This window comes from Chelonoidis abingdonii, chromosome 9 (genome assembly GCF_003597395.2).
Source record: "Chelonoidis abingdonii isolate Lonesome George chromosome 9, CheloAbing_2.0, whole genome shotgun sequence".
Lineage (NCBI taxonomy): Eukaryota > Metazoa > Chordata > Testudines > Testudinidae > Chelonoidis > Chelonoidis abingdonii.
This window is the reverse complement of record NC_133777.1, coordinates 65,216,687-65,233,815: the sequence shown is the minus strand read 5'-3', so window position 1 is coordinate 65,233,815 and position 17,129 is coordinate 65,216,687. Positions and strand designations below refer to the sequence as shown.

Genomic DNA, 17,129 nt, shown 5'->3' with positions numbered 1-17,129 from the left:
AAAAGTATTCCTAGCCCCGTTTCACAGAGGGGGAGTTGAAGCACTGACAGATGAAAGCCAGAATTTTCAGAAAGGCTCAGCAGCTACAACTAAAGGCAGATTTTTCAAAGAGCTCAGCAGCCAGTAAGCCCCTTTGAGAACAATGGGAGCTACTAGGTTTTATGGTCAGATTTTCCAAAGAGGTCAAGTGACTTGTCCAAGGTCATATATACATAAAGGCTGTGGAGGAAATGGGAATTGAATCTAGATCTTCTGGACTCCAGTTCAGTGCCTTAACTAGAATTTGCAGGTACTAAAATACAAGGATAGTTGTCTGTTGGTACAAACTTTAACCTGTAAAAAAGGAAGCTGGCCTGGGTGAAAATTCTCACTGGCGAGTTCACAGCAAATAAAGGGGCTGGCTGTGCAAAAAGCAAGAAGTTGCCCCAAATCTTTAGGTGCCTATTTATGGCTAATTCCTGTCATTCTTCGATGAGAATGCCACCTTTCAATTCTTGATTGGTGGAATCCAATACCATTTCCCTTAAAAGATGAGCCTGGCTTCAAACAATCACACTTAATAGGGAAAAGATCAGTGTTCCTTAGTCATTCATCTACCCAAAACTTTGTCAATTTATGTGTGACATTCCATTAATCACTGTTGCATGTTTCTGCCATGTAAAAGGAAATGGGGGAAGGGAAAGTGAGCCAACTGCAGAGAAGCAATAATTAAATAAAATAGATTAAAACCAAACTGACAGTTTTTCCCCCTCTAAAAATCATAGCCAAATTACTTTATACTACTAAGATTTCATAAATTACCAAGCACAGACTGGGCTATCGGGGGGACAGGTAAAGGCAAAGAGCACTTTGGGCCAGGTTAGAAAGAAACAAACCTAGCTACTAATCAGAAATGTCCTCTAGGAGGGAAAAATTAAACCGAGTAATAAATTAAACTCGGGGGTTAAAAAAGCTACTATAATGAAAAATATTAAATGAGGCTTTGTCAAACTTTGCCGTTTTCTTTCTGCACTTAGCACAGAACAAAGCCAGGTATTATGAGGGCAGCAAAGGGATTTCTTTGGGAGAAATGGTGTGTCTTTGAAGTGGGTCACAAAATATTACCAGATTACTGCCACTTCAATACTAGGTTGTAGTTTGGCAAAGTCATCAGGGTTTTTTTGTTTTTTTTTTTNTTTTTTTTTTTTTTTTTTTTTTTTTTTTTTTTTACTATCCCCTGAAGTTTGGAGACTCACTTCTGTATAAATCTCGAATTTGCCTGCTGGTTCAAAGTTTGAGAAGCACCAAGATTTGAAAATAAGGGTGCCCTGAGAAACTAACATAAACATATGACTATACCTGTGAGTAAAAATAAGTATGTGCATGCCATTGTGTGCAGAGGTGCTTTTCTGCAGTCCTGATGCATGCTAGTATGCTTTTGAGGGTGCACCTTTTGAAAAGGGCTTTAAACTTGTTCATTCCAATAACAGTGCAAATGAAAAGGTCTGCTCCAGGTCCAATTCTCTGTCGCTGCTGGCTCATGCATGCTCACCAGTTTCCTGGGCTCCAAAAGAGGAATGGACGCTCTTTCTAGAAGTCTGAGTACGCCTGACGCAGCATTCTGCAGCCACTTCTGTGGCACTTCAGTATGGCTCTTGATGATGATATTGAAGGGATTTGCTGAGCATATTCCTGGATGGCCTTTTGGGGATGAGTTTTTGTGTGGAAGACAATGAGTGAAATCCTGGTCCCAGTGAAGTCAATGGTACTTTTGCCAGATTTCAGTGGGGCCAGGATTTCTCACTATATGTTCAGCCTATGGGTGATAAATGGCCCCTGGTGAGATGGCAGAAGGGCTTGAGAAGCTAAAGTAGCAGGATGCAGGGGAGAAAAGGTGCAGCTCACTTCCAAGAAGTAAGGTGGGTTTTTTGTTTCAGGTTGTTGGGGTTTTTTTGTTGCCTTCTATGGCAGGCCATCCTTCTCAGGGGCTTTGGAAACTTTTTACTAGATCCAGGGCCTAACAGATAAAGCCAAACATGCTAAAGTTAAACCTGATTCTGTGTTGCCCAGCACCTTGTGCAGTAGTTATCTATACCTGGGTGAAGTGGGGGTTCTGTGTTACTAAATCAGAATAGTAGAGTTTTATACCTTCTGTGGCAAGTGTAAATGTCTAACAAGATCCTGGCTAATGGTGAATCAGGCCCAACATATCGGTAGATGAACTTTGAAAACACTGTATTCTCTATATTCTAAGTTAAAAGACAAAAACAGTATAGTCTAGTGGGCTGAGAACAGGACCAGGGGGCAGGAATTCCTGAGTTCTAATCCTGGGTGTGTTACTGTGTTGTTGTGGCCTTGGTTAATTTCTCAAAGTCTCTATTTCCTGTTTTGTGAAATGGGGGTGATAATGTTTACTTCCTGTACCACAGGAGCAGTGTAAATATTCAGTAGCTTTTATGCAAGGCTCTTTAAATGTACACATCTCTAAGTGCTAACTATGGTTAATTTTACAATCAAGGGGCCAAATTTTGATCTTAGGCCTAGTCTGAACACAGATTTGTGTACTGGAATGACTATGTCTGCTGGGGGGGTGATTCCTCCCCCCCCCCCCCCAATAAAGTTACACCAGTACAAAGAAATCTCATTCAAGGCACCAAGTTGGCATACAGGAAGGGGAGTCAGTGATATCAATATAAGGCATCTTTTTACTAGTATAAGTTTGCCCACACAAAGGGGGTGGGGGGGTTGTACTGATTTAAATATACTGATATAGTTACTGAAAGTAGACAAAGTTGGTTTCTTCCATGGAATTTCTCTCATGTGTGTTCCTTTCAACATGGATTGACTTCAGTGATTCTGCATGTATGTTATTGAGGGCAACATTTGGCACAGGGTGTTTATTCTACATTTAAGTCTCACACGTTAGCTGTCCCATGGTAAATCCATATTTAAAAGCTTGATGTTAGCCCATTTTGGCTAATTATCAAATAAAGAGTAGAGAAGGAGAATATTCTGGCCTTACAATACAAAGTCACATACTTACACTATTGTTGTGGCCCCTGAGCTTACTTGAAGACTGCATAGAATTAAACACATCAGTCATAAAATGAACTGAAGAAAATGTGTGCATTTATATGGTCCATAAACACTTTTGATATGATGGCTCCTCCATTTTATCCTGCAATATACACACATTCATACCTTTTTATGGGGACAATTTTTATAAAATTTCTGGAGAAATTTAGTATCTGGAGCCATGATACTGATTCTGAAACAGCAAATAGAAGATTCGTCTCTTTAAGATATTGCCTGACTTGTTTAAAGATGGCTGCATCAAAACTTCTTGAGCTATGTCAAAGTAAAACATTGTTTAATATTAAAGTGATGAAACCATAGTACTAAATATCACAGGTTTGATCTTAATTGGCTTAATGTACTGTTAGTTACACTTCAGTAACATTACAAAGAGAGCACACCTCCCTTTACTCTAGAAGAAATGACAGAATGCTAGCTAAATGGCTAGGGCAGTGGTTCTCAACCAAGGTACGCGTACCCCTGGGGGAACACAGAAGTCTTTCAGGGAGTACTCAACTCATCTGGATATTTGCCTACTTTTGCAACAGACTATGTAAAAAGCATTAGCAAAGTCAGAACTAAAATTTCATACAGATAAGGACTTGTTTATACTGCTGTATAGAGTATACACTGAAATGTAAGTACAATATTTATATTCCATTTGATTTATTTTGTAATTATATGGTAAAAATGAGAAAGCAGTTTTTCAGTAATATTCAGTAATAATTTTCAGTGTTGTGACTCTTTTCTCTTTTTATGTCCAATTTTGTAAGCAAGTAGTTTTTAAGCGAGGTGAAACATGGGGTACAAAAGACAAATCTGATTCCTGAAAGGGGTACAGTAGTTGGAAAGGTTGAGAGCCACTGGGCTAGGGTGACTTATAGCGATCAGGGGCGGCTCAAGGTATTTTGCCACCCCAAGCACGGCAGGCAGGCTGCCTTCGGCGACTTGCCTGCGGGAGGTCCCTGGTCCCGCAGATTCAGCGGCACGCCTGCAGGAGGTCCGCCGAAGCCACAGGACCAGCGGACCCTCCACAGGCATGCCGCCCTCACGGCGACCGGCAGAGCGCCCCGCGCTCTGGGCATAGTGATGCAAAAGTTCAGTGGTTGATTAAACACACTTAGAGGACTGAACTCTCTTATGATCAAAAATTTACTCAGACAAGGCAGTTTCAGCCAAAATGAAATAAGAGTAGACCAAAACATACGTGATCCCTTCAATTATCGTTCTTTACGCTGGTTTTTGATACGTTACTCCATTTTCTGTCCATTGCCAGGGCATTACACACGTTCTACAGTTGAAAGCAAACTTTGTTTTGAAGCTGCATCTGCTGCCAGAGCTGTTCTCAATATAGCTCCTGTGGGACTTACTCCCTTTGACAGTTTGCCAGAGCCTGAGCTTAGTGACAAAGTGCAAGGTACATTTGCTTATGCAGTATTCTAATTAACCATCTTAACAGACCTATATTTTACTAATGTAAACTGCTTGCCTTGGACTGGGACTGCTCTATGATATGATGAATGTGTTGGTTACAGCACCCAAGCAGTGTGGTATGAAAGTGAAGAACGGATTTTGGTATGTAGCTGCTTTGTTTTTAGAAAAGTGCCATATTGCCAGTCCTGGAGATGTAGGTCTTCCATTTATTCCCAGAACAGGTGCAGCACAGACAGCAATAATGCAAGTTTCCACTCAGTGCTCTGGTCCAGACCTGCAGGGACCAATCCTACCAGCAAGACAACACTTCAGGGTCCATCAATACTCAGGTATTTTTCTTTTTTCTGTTTTTTTCTCAGCTCATGAACCTGTGTTTCATGAGACCCATTAAGAATTAACTTCCATGTTCCTGTGATTTTTAAATGGATGTCAAAGTTGCCCAGTGTTTTCCATGGGTGCCTGCCTTTGGGTGTGAAGTTTCTTTGAGACTGAAATCTAAAGAGGAGTTTCCATGCTCTCTAATGATGATGCAAATATTTATATGATTAGATATAGGCTTTAATATAGACTTAGAAACAAACAAAAAGACCGAAGCCAAAGTGAACTGATACCTTTCATGAGTGGAGACCTAACTTTCAAATGTGGATGGGAGTCACAAGTGTAATAAACAACTGTTTTTATACAAGACCTATAGTGCTTGATTTTATATTGCAACATCACCATTCATTTCAGCATGGTTAGTAGTCCTTGATAGGGAGAGCTGTGGGACAGGTATAAACCAGTGCGTGCAAGTGAGGATATAATGTAGATCTAAGGTGCAATTTATTCAGCTACAGAATCATCAGTTTCTCTCTTTCATGAGCACTACCATCTTTCAGCGATGGAGAAAACGGCCCCTCCCTAGGACTCCTTCCCAGAGCATCAGCACTGTCCACTAGCACCTCGGGCCAGCCCATGAGGGATGAGAGAGTGAGGGTTGGGTATGCCTGCAGGAGAAGGGGGCTGAGATGTTCTGAAATGGAAAGGAGGGTATTTGGAGAGGCCCTTAGTGCCCTCGAGAGTAGGATGCTGAGGAGTGAGAGAATTGCACTGTGGAGGGGGCATATCTGTTGTCTAACAGCCAGTGGCCCAGACAATGTAGCGCTGAATCTTCCTTCATGAAGAATATCCTCCTCCACACCTCCTCCCCATCCCAAACCTCTTGCATTGTATTGCTGACCCTGGTTGCGGGGGTGGTGCTGATGGAAGATACTGCAGCTGCTGGATGTCAGTGCAAGGTCGTGGTGTGGCTGCTGGCTAGAAGGGTGCTGGTTGGGAATGCTGCTTTGGTGGGGGAGAGCAGGCTCGCAGGAGTGCCATCACTTCAAAGAGGAAGTAAATGGCTGGTAGAAAAGGTGAAGGGAAAGAGAAGAGTCACACATGGCAACAAACAGATCACAGCCTCCTAAGTATCTTGGGAGCAGGGTTACTAGTATACACATTGAAGGCTGAATTTTTAGCCAGCCTCAAATTTTGCCCACACACTTGATTTAGCCTGTAAAAATGGGTGAACAACTGTTTTGAATATATGTTGGCCTCTTCTATGGACTAATCTAGTAGTTGGTCACTAAACTGACCCCTTGGGATATGCAAAACGTGCTCTGCCACTTTTGTCAGACCAATCAACTTCATGTGCAAATGCAGGCGTGAAAGAGTATACAAAGCTGGAGCTCAAACTTAACTCTTAATATTATCTTGTTGAGTGTTAAAGATTAACTACAAGAGGGAAAGAATGTGGTACGGAATGTTTCTCTTGTGCTAGAGAAGAGAATGCACTGTGAATTATATTCTTCTCTCATGGATTATTTAAACTTTTGTGTAATTGTTTACCCTGTTGCTTTTGTTTACTCTATGACATCAAAAAGCATTAATTTACCATGTGACATTTCATATTTAGCATTTGAGCCACAGTGCATCGAAATCTGGTGAAGGCAAACCAATTTTATAACATGTACTGTGCAATTGTTTTGCAGCATTGCCCTCAAGTGTAAAGTCTCTTACATTTTTTAAATTGTCTAATCAAATGCAGACTCTGTTCCAGTCACGCTAGATTTTCACATAATGGCAGATACTTCTTTTTAGCCTAACACTGAACACTTGGATCACATTATTACATTTGCTACTTTTGTTGTTTGTGAGTGTATATTTGCAAATGTATCATATACATGCACATGCACACACTGCGAGAAAAGGGAATTCATTATTGTGCTGTGACCCATGGCGGGATATTCCTGGTGCAAAAGGCCATCTGCAGGAGCTGCAAAGCTGGCTCTACTCCCCACCCTAATAGGAGGCACCTGCAGTAGGAGTGGGTGGGGTTTCGGAGACTGAAGGAGGAATGGTAGATGTTCTTGCACCACTGTCATGTCTCTTTGCAACAGGGGCACAATTTAGGACAGCTGTAGCCTGTACATGGGGCCAGCGTGCACCAGCTGCCAGGTTCTTATATCTATCGCCCACATCACTATAGTATCTGAGCATCTCTAAATCTTAAAGGTATTATCCTCACAACATATTGTGCAGTGTACCTACTGGGTTTCCGGGAAGTGGGCGGGCAGAAGCCTGCCCCTGTTAACAGATCCCCGCTCCAGCGTAAGGGGAGGATCTACAGGACCTCTGAACCCAACTGATTTCGGGGGACAATTAATAAAAGAACAGGGATAGAAGTGCGGTCAGAGGGTCATAAGAAGGGAGCCTGACGGGGACACCGAGCAGAGAACCCCGGACAGCGCCCACTGCTCCTAGAATAGGAGGTCAAGGATATTGTGTGGTGTAGCAGGATGGTCACCCGGCTCCTGCCCTGGGAAGGGTTAGAGCCAGCCCTGCAGAGGACTATGGAAGGAAAGAGCTGGGTTGATTGGGAGATGCAGCTGCAGCTGGGCCATGCCCCAGTCAGAGCCCAGCTGGCCCTATAAAGAGGCTGGGAGCCAAAGGGAGAAGGGCCTGGCTGTAGGGAGCTAGACAAGAGACTTAGAGTAGATCAGGGCTGGGGAAAGGCAGAGGAGCTGGGGAGCTCCTGCCTGGAAAGCCCCAGGCTGCAGCCTAGCATTAGTCCGAGAGGTACTGGGGGTTGCAGGGGGCAGCCCAGGAGTAGACAAAGGCAGCAGGTCCAAACCCCTTTGCCTTTGATGAGTGGCTGATACTGCAGCCTGCCTCAGTGAACAGCAGCAGGTCCAAACCCCTTTGCCTGTGATGAGTGGCTGATACTGCAGCCTGCCCCAGTAAACAGGGTGAGACTGGGCAGTAGCCAATATTGAGGCAAAGGGGAGGCATAGTGGGATGGGGGTTCCCCTGGGAAGGGGAGACCCAGTTAAAGGGGCACCGGGGTCCTGGGAGGGACATGGGGGGCCAGTAGCTGGAAGGCAGATCACTGGCCTGCAGAGGGCGCTCTGGGCTGAAGTGAGCTAATTCCCAGGATAACCAGCAGGAAGCGCTGGCCCGTCTACATGCGGTAAGGAGAAACTTATATCCATTGGGAAACTGAGATGCAGAGAGGATAACTGATTAGCGCAAGGTCACACTGGAAGCCTGGTGCAGAAAAGGGAACTGAATCTAGGTATTCTAAGTTCCCAGCTAGCACCCTGACCATTATACCATCCTTCCTCCCTTAATTGCTCCCTGCGGACTGTGAATAGGGGGGCATAGACCACTGCCCTCAGCCGTTGTTACAGATAGCTCCAACACAGAGATGAATTTGGGCCTGTGTGAATGAACAAGTACATCTGAGCCAAACAAAATACATGTGTGCATGTGTATATATCTATCTCTACAACTGCATGAAACAACTATATGTATGCTGCAAAAAATGAAATAAATATATGACCGTAGTTTTTCCATGCCAGGCCACTGCTCTATCAAGTCCAGTATCCTTTCTTTGGCAGGGAGCAAAGCCTGATGCTTCAGGGGAAGGAAAACACCATCCACTGCACATCTTGAAAAAACTTGTATAGCTGTTTATAAAGAGCAAAACTTTCTATCCTACCCTCTGCAGGGAATCAGATTAATCCCCAAAGCATGTGATTTGATTATGCTTGTCCTAGGTTATCATTAATTCAAAAAATGTATTCCTAAAAATATCTGCACAGCATTTACATCATGGAAGTATATGATTTAGTCAGCAAAAACAAATGACTAGCCTTTCAAGTGTCTTAATCTTCAATACATGTGTTGGATTTAAGGAGCTGTCATGGAGAAGCAGATCTTTGCAAACTGAACTAAACCATTCAACTCTGTAAGATGATTTTTTTTCTTATTACTCCTTTCATGAGGTGCCTGGGGACATTGTTCTCTCACTGTTGACAACTTTCACACTCTTATCTGTACCCCTCTCACCTCAGCGCCCTTTCTCCAGGTGGTAATATACAGAATAGCTATAGTTGCAAAAAAGCTGGCTCTTAGCCAACTGCAGGGACTGGAGAGTGATTCTGTACTGGGCTGCTGATTATCTGATCCTAGACACTGAATGCATCACTTCTGTAAATTATCAAGCCTGCTCTAGCCAGGGTAGTAGTAAGATCTTATGCCCATCCATTTAATTGTGTACTGTTCAACTGTGGAGACATGCACTGCAGATGTGTCCCTTAAATTTTTTTTTTAAATACAGCCTACAATAATGGGCAGAGTAATGGCTACTTTACTAACACTTCAGTGTTTTCAAAACACCAGCTAAGGTTTTATACCACCCTGAAATTTACCTCTTATATGTATGCTTAGGATCTTATTCTGGCATTTGAAATTTAAATACATATATACTTTTTTTCTCCTCTGCAGCCTCCCAGAACAACCCAAAGCACACACAGACACACTGGTGCCTGGGTAGTGTTTGACTGAACGATGGAAGGAGGATTTCAAACATGAGTACAAGAATTTTCTTCTGACGCTATGACTAGTGTATGTCACAGTACATAGTGGAGTAGCAACAACATCATCTGTCCATGTGGTAATATTCCTAGGGCCTGAATAACTGCGATGCCAATAAACATCCTTGGGAAAAGGGACCAGAGCACACGGTGGATCTTCGCATGCCAGTATGGGGAAGATGACTCTCAATAAGGCTCTAATGCAGAGATGTTTTAGAAAAGTGAGATAAGTACCATTTGTTTTATGGCACTGTAAACTCTGAGGGGAATCCTACCAATGGGAGGGGCTGGGACATGATCTTGCACATTACTACGACTCAAGATATTACAAGAGGGATGTTGTCACAGTTATTTCAGCTGAAGAAAAGAGATGAACTGTATGGCTTGTGTTTATGAAAAACCTGTACAGAAATGGCAGAAAATAACATTATTCAGTAATTACCCATTAGTCAAGAAGAATATCTGTTTGTAAATATGACCTCTGTAATGTTACCAAGGTCAGACAGACCAAGGGCAATCGACTGTGTAAGTGTATAAATCAAAGCTGTCTAGGGACTGATTTAATTTACAATGTTCTTCAACATTCTGGACAAAACAAATGTCACTCGCTTGCTTAAGTCCTGTGCTCCTCCCCTTTTTCCACTTTCTCCCTCCCCCCCATTTTTGATAACACTTCTTGACCTCCCTACTTCTTGAAAGCCATGGATTTCCACCAAGAGACAGCCAGTTAGGCCAACTTGTTTGAATTATGCTTACACCCCAACAAGTAAGATTACAATAGAGCTGTGACTGTATTCACTTGCTGGTTACCTGGCTTTCTTAGCACAGTTCAGGAGTAAAGCAATAAATAGTGGAATGTATGTAGTTCTTTTATTATTAAGTACCTAAATCTGCGAAAAGCATCTGTTGAAACTATTAGATTCTGGGCACTGATTCTGCTAAATCACATGTTTCCCGTTGTGGAAGGAAAAGAGCTTTTGCAATAACATGTAGAATACATGGAATAAGTCTTCTCTTTCTTTCTGTGCTCTTTGGCAGTTTGACTGGCTGAGTCAAAGCAAGTTCTGTTTCTTTATCTTTTTTTTCAAAATATGCCATAATCTCCAAACTGAAACCGAGTAGGATTTGAATAAAATGTTCTCGTTCAAGTAATAATTGAATTAATAATCACACGCTAAGCAACAGACTGCGATCCTGAAGCCAGGTTTTTTAAAATTGTCCATTGGTGCTTTTTATTTCTAGTAACCATTTTGTGACTTTTCTGCAGGTGTGGCCACTGAGCTGCCTCAGGGCAAGGCCAAACCTGCCAAACAAAAGAAACTTCATGTTGTGGATGTTAACTTTAGTTACCATAGCCAGACAATGCTGCCAGTGGTATGGAAGACAAAATTGCTGTAGCCAGCTGTGCTGTTCACAGTCGGATGGTTTCTGTGTAGCTCCAAATGGTTATGAAGCCAGTAGCCTGTTGTGGCCAACGACAGAATGATGGATGATCTACACACAGTGCCCAAGTAGAAAGAATGGCAGAAGTTCACTTCAGGGTTGTTAAAATGCTAATCTAGGTTAGTTAACAAAAGCCTAATGGAACAGAAAAGTTAGGGAAATAAACACACCTCATATGTTACATATGTACACTCCAGATTTGATCTCTCTAGTTAGACAAACATTTGCCTTTGGAAGTTAGACAATTTAACAGTTTTCTTGTTTGAATAAACTGAATCAACTTTTGTTATTAGCTGTACTATAATTACTGTCAAGGCATGACAAGGGAAAGTGGACTAAGGCAGACAATACACACAGCTATTGAAAACAGCATCATAAGGCTAGCAATATGATTTTCACTGAACATTTCTTTCATGTGACATGAGAACTTGAACTTGAAGCTGGCAGCTATTCACAGAACAAGTAACAACTTAATAAAATGGCTTAGACGGATTTTAACTGTAACTGCAGCAAGCTTATCTGATGCATAAAAGAGATAATCTGTTCTAACAGCAGTTTTGATTAGATCAACATTTGCACCGTTTTAATTACATATAGGACTGCTTGTATTACCCAATGCAAATATTATGCCTTCCATCTTTTCCTTGACTGTTCCTGGGACAAATTTTTAATTTCTCCAATAGCAGGATATATGTTTACACTTCTTACTGGAGTTATAGTATGTGATCATCTTATTTTCTTATTTAGTTGCTTAGCAAGAAATAGGGCAGTCCCCCCCCCCCAATTTCTTGTATTTATTAATCAAAGCAAAAAAATGAAAATATTTGTTGGTAAATATTAGGGACCAGTTGGGCAATAAACAAACAATGCAAGTATTTCCTTGGTCTTACAAGGCAAAGACAAAAATTGAAGCAAAGCTACTTTTTATCATTTTACTCACTATAACATGCATGGTAAGAACTGGCGATATCCACATATGCTCTTCATGTGATTTCTTGCCGGAGATTTTTTGTTTCTTTTTCAGAAAGAAGAGTAACCAAGCCATTTTCAATATGTATATAAAAGGGGGCCTTAGCCTACTTCCATGGCAAAACTCCTATTGCCTTCAATGTGAGCAAGACCCATTCCTGTGTTAAGTGCAGTAATTTAAAACACGCATGTAATCAGACCAGCAGTTGTGACAATTAGTCATATCTACATGGAGCCTTGTAGTTTAAGATTTTTAAGTGATTTTTTACAACTACTTCTTTACCATCCTGTATCTCATTTGATGGTACATATCTGAGCTAGAACCTATTTAGACACAGTGAATTGGACACATGATTAAGCATTCTTTCTAAATGCGTGAACTTCATAAGACTAGATCAAAGTTCTAGCAGTTCCAAAGGCTAAGGTGTTTGCTGCCACACTCATAACAAATCAGCCATACAAAAGAGGCAGAAATCTGAGATGGTCCAGCTAAAAGGGCATCAGTGATTGAAACAAATGCAGCACACAGCTGGCTTGTGGAACTGTGACAAAGCTGGTCACTGTACTCTTAGCACACTCTCCTGCATCACACACAGCATGTTTAGATGATGATGATATCTTTGTTGCGTCCCGAGCAGAAATGAAGAGGTAGTGACAGACTGCAGGATACGAAGGAGAATGGTAGTTCAATGTAACTAAAGATGCAGCTGAAAGTGAGCAGCCTGTTAAATAACCCAATTTAAAGCCTCTGGGTTACAGTTCTGGCTATCCTTTGAAAATAATTTAAAATGATAGTAAATTCCTAATGCAAACTCTTTCTTTCTGTTTTTAAAAACAGCCAAGTATATTAGTTCCTATAAAAAGTGTTAAAGTTTATGATTATATAGAGAAAAAAAATCACAGGGCTCATCTAGCAATTTCTATTTGTCCAACCCAGAGTAAATGTTTATACAATATCTGCCAACATAACAGAATATGCCTGTCACTCACTACATTAAACATGATTGTATACAGCTTAATTTACTGAATTAGATACATACACATTTGAGGTGGATAGATTTTTATAGCGTGAATAAAGCCAAATAAAATCCTTTTGCCGCTAGAGAGCTAGTACAGCCTCATAATGAGCTTCCAGACTTCTCAAGAATATAAAGAAGGAATCTTGGAAAAATCCTCAATAAAAGGATTTCCATGAGAGTGATACACAAGTATTAAAAAGCCTCTGAAGAATTAGGAAGAAATTCCACCAAGACAACAACACTTAAAAGAAGGAAGAATTAATGCCATTACTAAAAGACTTTCATGCTTCTTTGGAACACTAATAACTTAATGGAGAGCTAAAGTTATTCTAGTACAGACATGTCCCCCCCCCCCCCCCCAAAATAACTAAGCAAAATGTCATGGATTTTACATAAGTCAAGGATGATTAATTTTTCAGTGACAGTTCTTTGCTGCAAATTCTCTATATTGTTCCCTGGGATTGTGTGGGGCGTACTTATAAACTACAGTATTGATTGCAAAGTAAGTACTACATCTGTATACATTACGAACAGTCACATTACTGCTGACACATGCCTGAGCAAGTACATCCGTCTGCATAGATATATGTGTGTGTATGTAGCTATTTTATACATGGAGGGCCAAATTTTTCTTAGGGGTTTCTCACAGACCTAAAACTAGCAGAATTTGACCAACACTATTAAACAATTTGGGAACCAGAGAACCTCTATGTCCTCTACCTTACTGGAGTCCTATATGCATGCTACACACTTGGAACTATAGTGTTTTAAATTAATAAAATTCAGAAGCTTAAAGCATTTAATTGCATTTTCCAGCCATACAATATGTTTATGGAGCAGAGACATAAAATACAAGACACAATGACAGGGCATTTGAAAAAGATCCCTTTTAAAACACAGGACTAATCACCACCTAGAAATATCTGCGCAGCCTTTCATTTCTCTCCAGGGTTTATAAATAATAAAGGCAGTGACAACCCACTGCTAATTACTCTGTATAAGCTGCTGTACCAGTTGCTGCAGAACCGAAACAAAGTTTCGCCACTTTACACTTAAACAAAACGTTGCTGTCATCAGGCGAGCAGGGTGAAAGGGTTAAGATATTCTTGCCATTGCAAAGGGATAATGCAGAATTGACTCTCTTATTTGTTTCCATCCATAATTGATGGTAGCTTGAAATATAGCTCCCTCTGGCTCCCAACGCGTGACTAGTACCGACTACTGGAGGAACCACGAAGGTTTGGTCATGATTAGCCAATAAATCATTTCTAACGGGGGATAGAGGGGCCTGATCCGGCTCCGACGGGAGCAGCAGACTGGAGCTGCCACGTAGAGGAATTTCCCAGGCAGGCAGCACCAGGGCTCGCTGGGCACGGGCGCTGCATGCCCCGCGCCATCAGGAAGCTCGCAGCCTGCTAGCCCAGGTGTGGCAAGCGCTCTCCGTAGGTGCTGGAACTAGGGGTAGTGGTGGATGCTCCTGCACTCCCTGGTTTGACGTGGGTTCCATTATCTCCGGGGTTTACAGGTTGGTTCAATGGCTCTCAGCGCGCGCACACACACTCTGTTCTGCACCCCCTGAATTCACGAGGGGCTGGTGAATTCACATGCAACCTCAAAGCCACTTAACGTGCCCAGGGAGGGGCGCAGGAGAGGGCGCCATTGGGACAGGGACGGCTGTTTTGGGGGAGCGGCGGCGCCTGGCTAGAGCGGCGCACGCGAGGCAGTGCTGGGGAGCGGCGGGGGAACCATGCAGCGGGGCACAGCAGGAGGCTGCCAGCACCGCGGCAGGAGTAACAGGTAGTTCCTATTGCTGCCCCCGTCCCGGCGCGCTGCCCCCCCCTCCATCCCCCGCGGCTGTGCGCTCCAGGGTCCCCACGGCAGGCTGGCTGCTAAGGGCTCTCCCTGGCCGATGCGTCCTGCCAGGTTTCCCCATCCCATTACGGGCAGCGCGGGCTGGCACAGCCGGGGGAGGGGAGGCGTTCAAAACAAACCCTCCCCAGCACAGCCCGCAGCTCTTCCAGCCCAGCCCGGATCAGTGCCAATGGCCTCTAGACGGCACCTCCCCGCCGGCCTCGGACCCACCTACCTGTACCCAAAATAAACACCACTAGGCTCCCGAGACCAACTTGCGCGTCGCAGCCCGGGGACGCAGCCTCTAACGCCGATGCAATCACTGCGCAGACGGGGACGGGCTCGGCACCGTCCTTGCAGACGCTGGGAAGTTTTTTACCCTCTCTCCCGTCTCCTCCCCTTCCCCCAGTCACGCAGAGTCGGCAACAAGCAAGTAAAAATAACCTTTGCTCAGCCTATTTCTGTCCCTTACACGCCAGCCTGGCAATACGCACTGCAAAACTAGCCTGGGCACTGTGCAGCCAGCGACGGCAAGAGATGCGGCTGCTGCCGCGGCTCAGCCTCAGCCCTGCCAGCACCAAGGGCTGCAAATGAACCGCTTACCTCATACGGGAAGGCGAGCGCTACGGCAAAACCCAAAGCCGGAGGCTAGCGTCGGGCTGCTCCGGCGTAATCCTGAACCCCGCCAGCTCTGGGAGCGCCGGGACAAACCGGGAGCAAAACAAACGCGCGCACAGCAAACGGTGTAATTCGAGCCATCTCCAGTCAATTCGTCAAGAGCGGCTCCTTCCCTCCCAACAATCAGGCGGCTGGAGCCCAGGGTCCCACCCCCCCTAGGCTCGCAGAGGCAGGCTTGGGCCGCTTGCCCTCACTGGCTGCTGTTGCTGAGGCCCCCAGCGCTGGGTGACCCTTCCGTGGCCTCTCCTCCTCCTCAGCCCCCCCCACCGCCCAGGAGCTGCTACACCAGCGGCAAGCGCCTCAGCCACACTGGCAGCGGTCATGGAGGAGCCTGCTCTCTCCCGCTCTCCCCCGCCGCCTGCCTTTATTATGCAGGGCTTATTTCAGACATCCCGAGGACAAACAGCGGCTGCCAACAGGCGCTGCACGCACAGTCTTTCCGCAAAGTTCAGCCTTAGGGCTTGGCTACACTGGCAGTTTACAGCGCTGCAACTTTCGCGCTCAGGGGTGTGAAAAAACACCCCCGTGAGCGCTGCAAGATGCAGCGCTGTAAAGTGTCAGTGTAATCAGGGCGGCAGCGCTGGGAGATCGGCTCCCATCGCTGCACGCTACACCCATTGGCTGTGGCTACACTGGCAGTTTTGCAGCGCTGGTAGTTACAGCTGTGCTCGTACAGCTGTGTACGGCCAGCGCTGCAGGGTGTCCACACTTGCACCAGTTGCAGCGCTGTTGTGAGGTGGTGCATTGTGGGCAGCTATCCCACAGAGCACCTGGTCCCATTTTGGCGTTGTGGGAAGGGGACGGAAGGGTGCGGGTCATTCCGCTTCCTGTTCCAACGACCCCTGCTGCCAGGGAATCGGACCCCCCGCCTAAAGGGCACCTTTTTATTTATTTTTTTTTAAACTTACCCCATCCCCGGCTGCGGTCTGCTCCATGGTCCCGCTCCTTTGAGTGAAGCGCCGGCGGGAGCGCGGCATGGCCCCGCTCTCCCAGCTAGAGCTCCAGCCGGGCGGCGGGGCTTGCCGCGCTCCGGCCGGGGCTCCAGCCATGAGAGCGGAGTCGCGGAGCTTGCCGCACTCTGGCCGGGGCTCCAGCCGGATTGAGTCGCGGAGCTTGCCGCGTCGCGGAGCTTGCCGCGCTCTGGCCGGGGCTCCGTTCCAGCTGGTTTGAAAGGGCTGTCAACTGCGTCTGTAAAGTCCGGCATACCTGTCCTCAGGGCTGAAAGGAAAGCTCCTGTGACTGTGGTTTACATACCATACAAAATGCTTAAGCAGAGGCATGCAAGGAGCCAGGAGACAAAATGTAGATCTCCTGGGCACAAGTGAATTGCCTTTGCATCTGGTCATGACAAGGAAAAGTGTAGCATTGTTCTTCAAGTTAACGCAGAACTCGGATTAAAGGCCAGGCTCTGTAGTGATGTAGAATAGAGGATGAAAATAAATGGTTTGGTAGTTTTGCATTTTGATCTATACTTGTTATTTCCTTTCCTTGGATAAAAGGGGCGGAGAAGTATTTGTGTGTGTGTGTGTGTTTACAGAAAGGCATCTGACAATTCTATGAGAGTCCTCAATGAGTCTGCAACTAGCCAGAGTGCGGCAAGCCCGCTCTCCCGACCGGAGCGCGGCAAGCCCCGCTCTCCGTCCCTCTGGGGTTACTCTCAAAGCCCCGCTCTCCCCCGGCCGGAGCTCCGGCCAGAGCGCGGCAAGCCCGCTCTCCCTCTCGGGTTACTCTACACCCTCCCCCTTCTCCAGGCTCTGAACCCAGGGCAGTGGAGTGCTAAGCG

General features: G+C 44.9%; 1 protein-coding gene across 10 annotated transcripts in view; it reads right to left on the bottom strand.

The window, feature by feature from the left end:
• SEMA6D (semaphorin 6D) overlaps positions 1-15,591 on the bottom strand; it is a 37,631-nt gene extending 22,040 nt beyond the window's left edge. For 3 of the 10 annotated variants that reach the window (XM_032762743.2, XM_032762726.2, XM_032762716.2), the window contains exon 1: positions 15,272-15,578. The gene's annotated coding sequence lies outside the window, so the exon portion shown is untranslated. Of the gene's footprint in view, positions 1-14,903; positions 15,223-15,271 lie in introns of those variants that run through there. The other 7 variants (XM_032762761.2, XM_032762751.2, XM_032762734.2 and 4 more) reach the window with 5 other exon arrangements.
• Between the last annotated feature and the right edge of the window lie 1,538 nt (positions 15,592-17,129).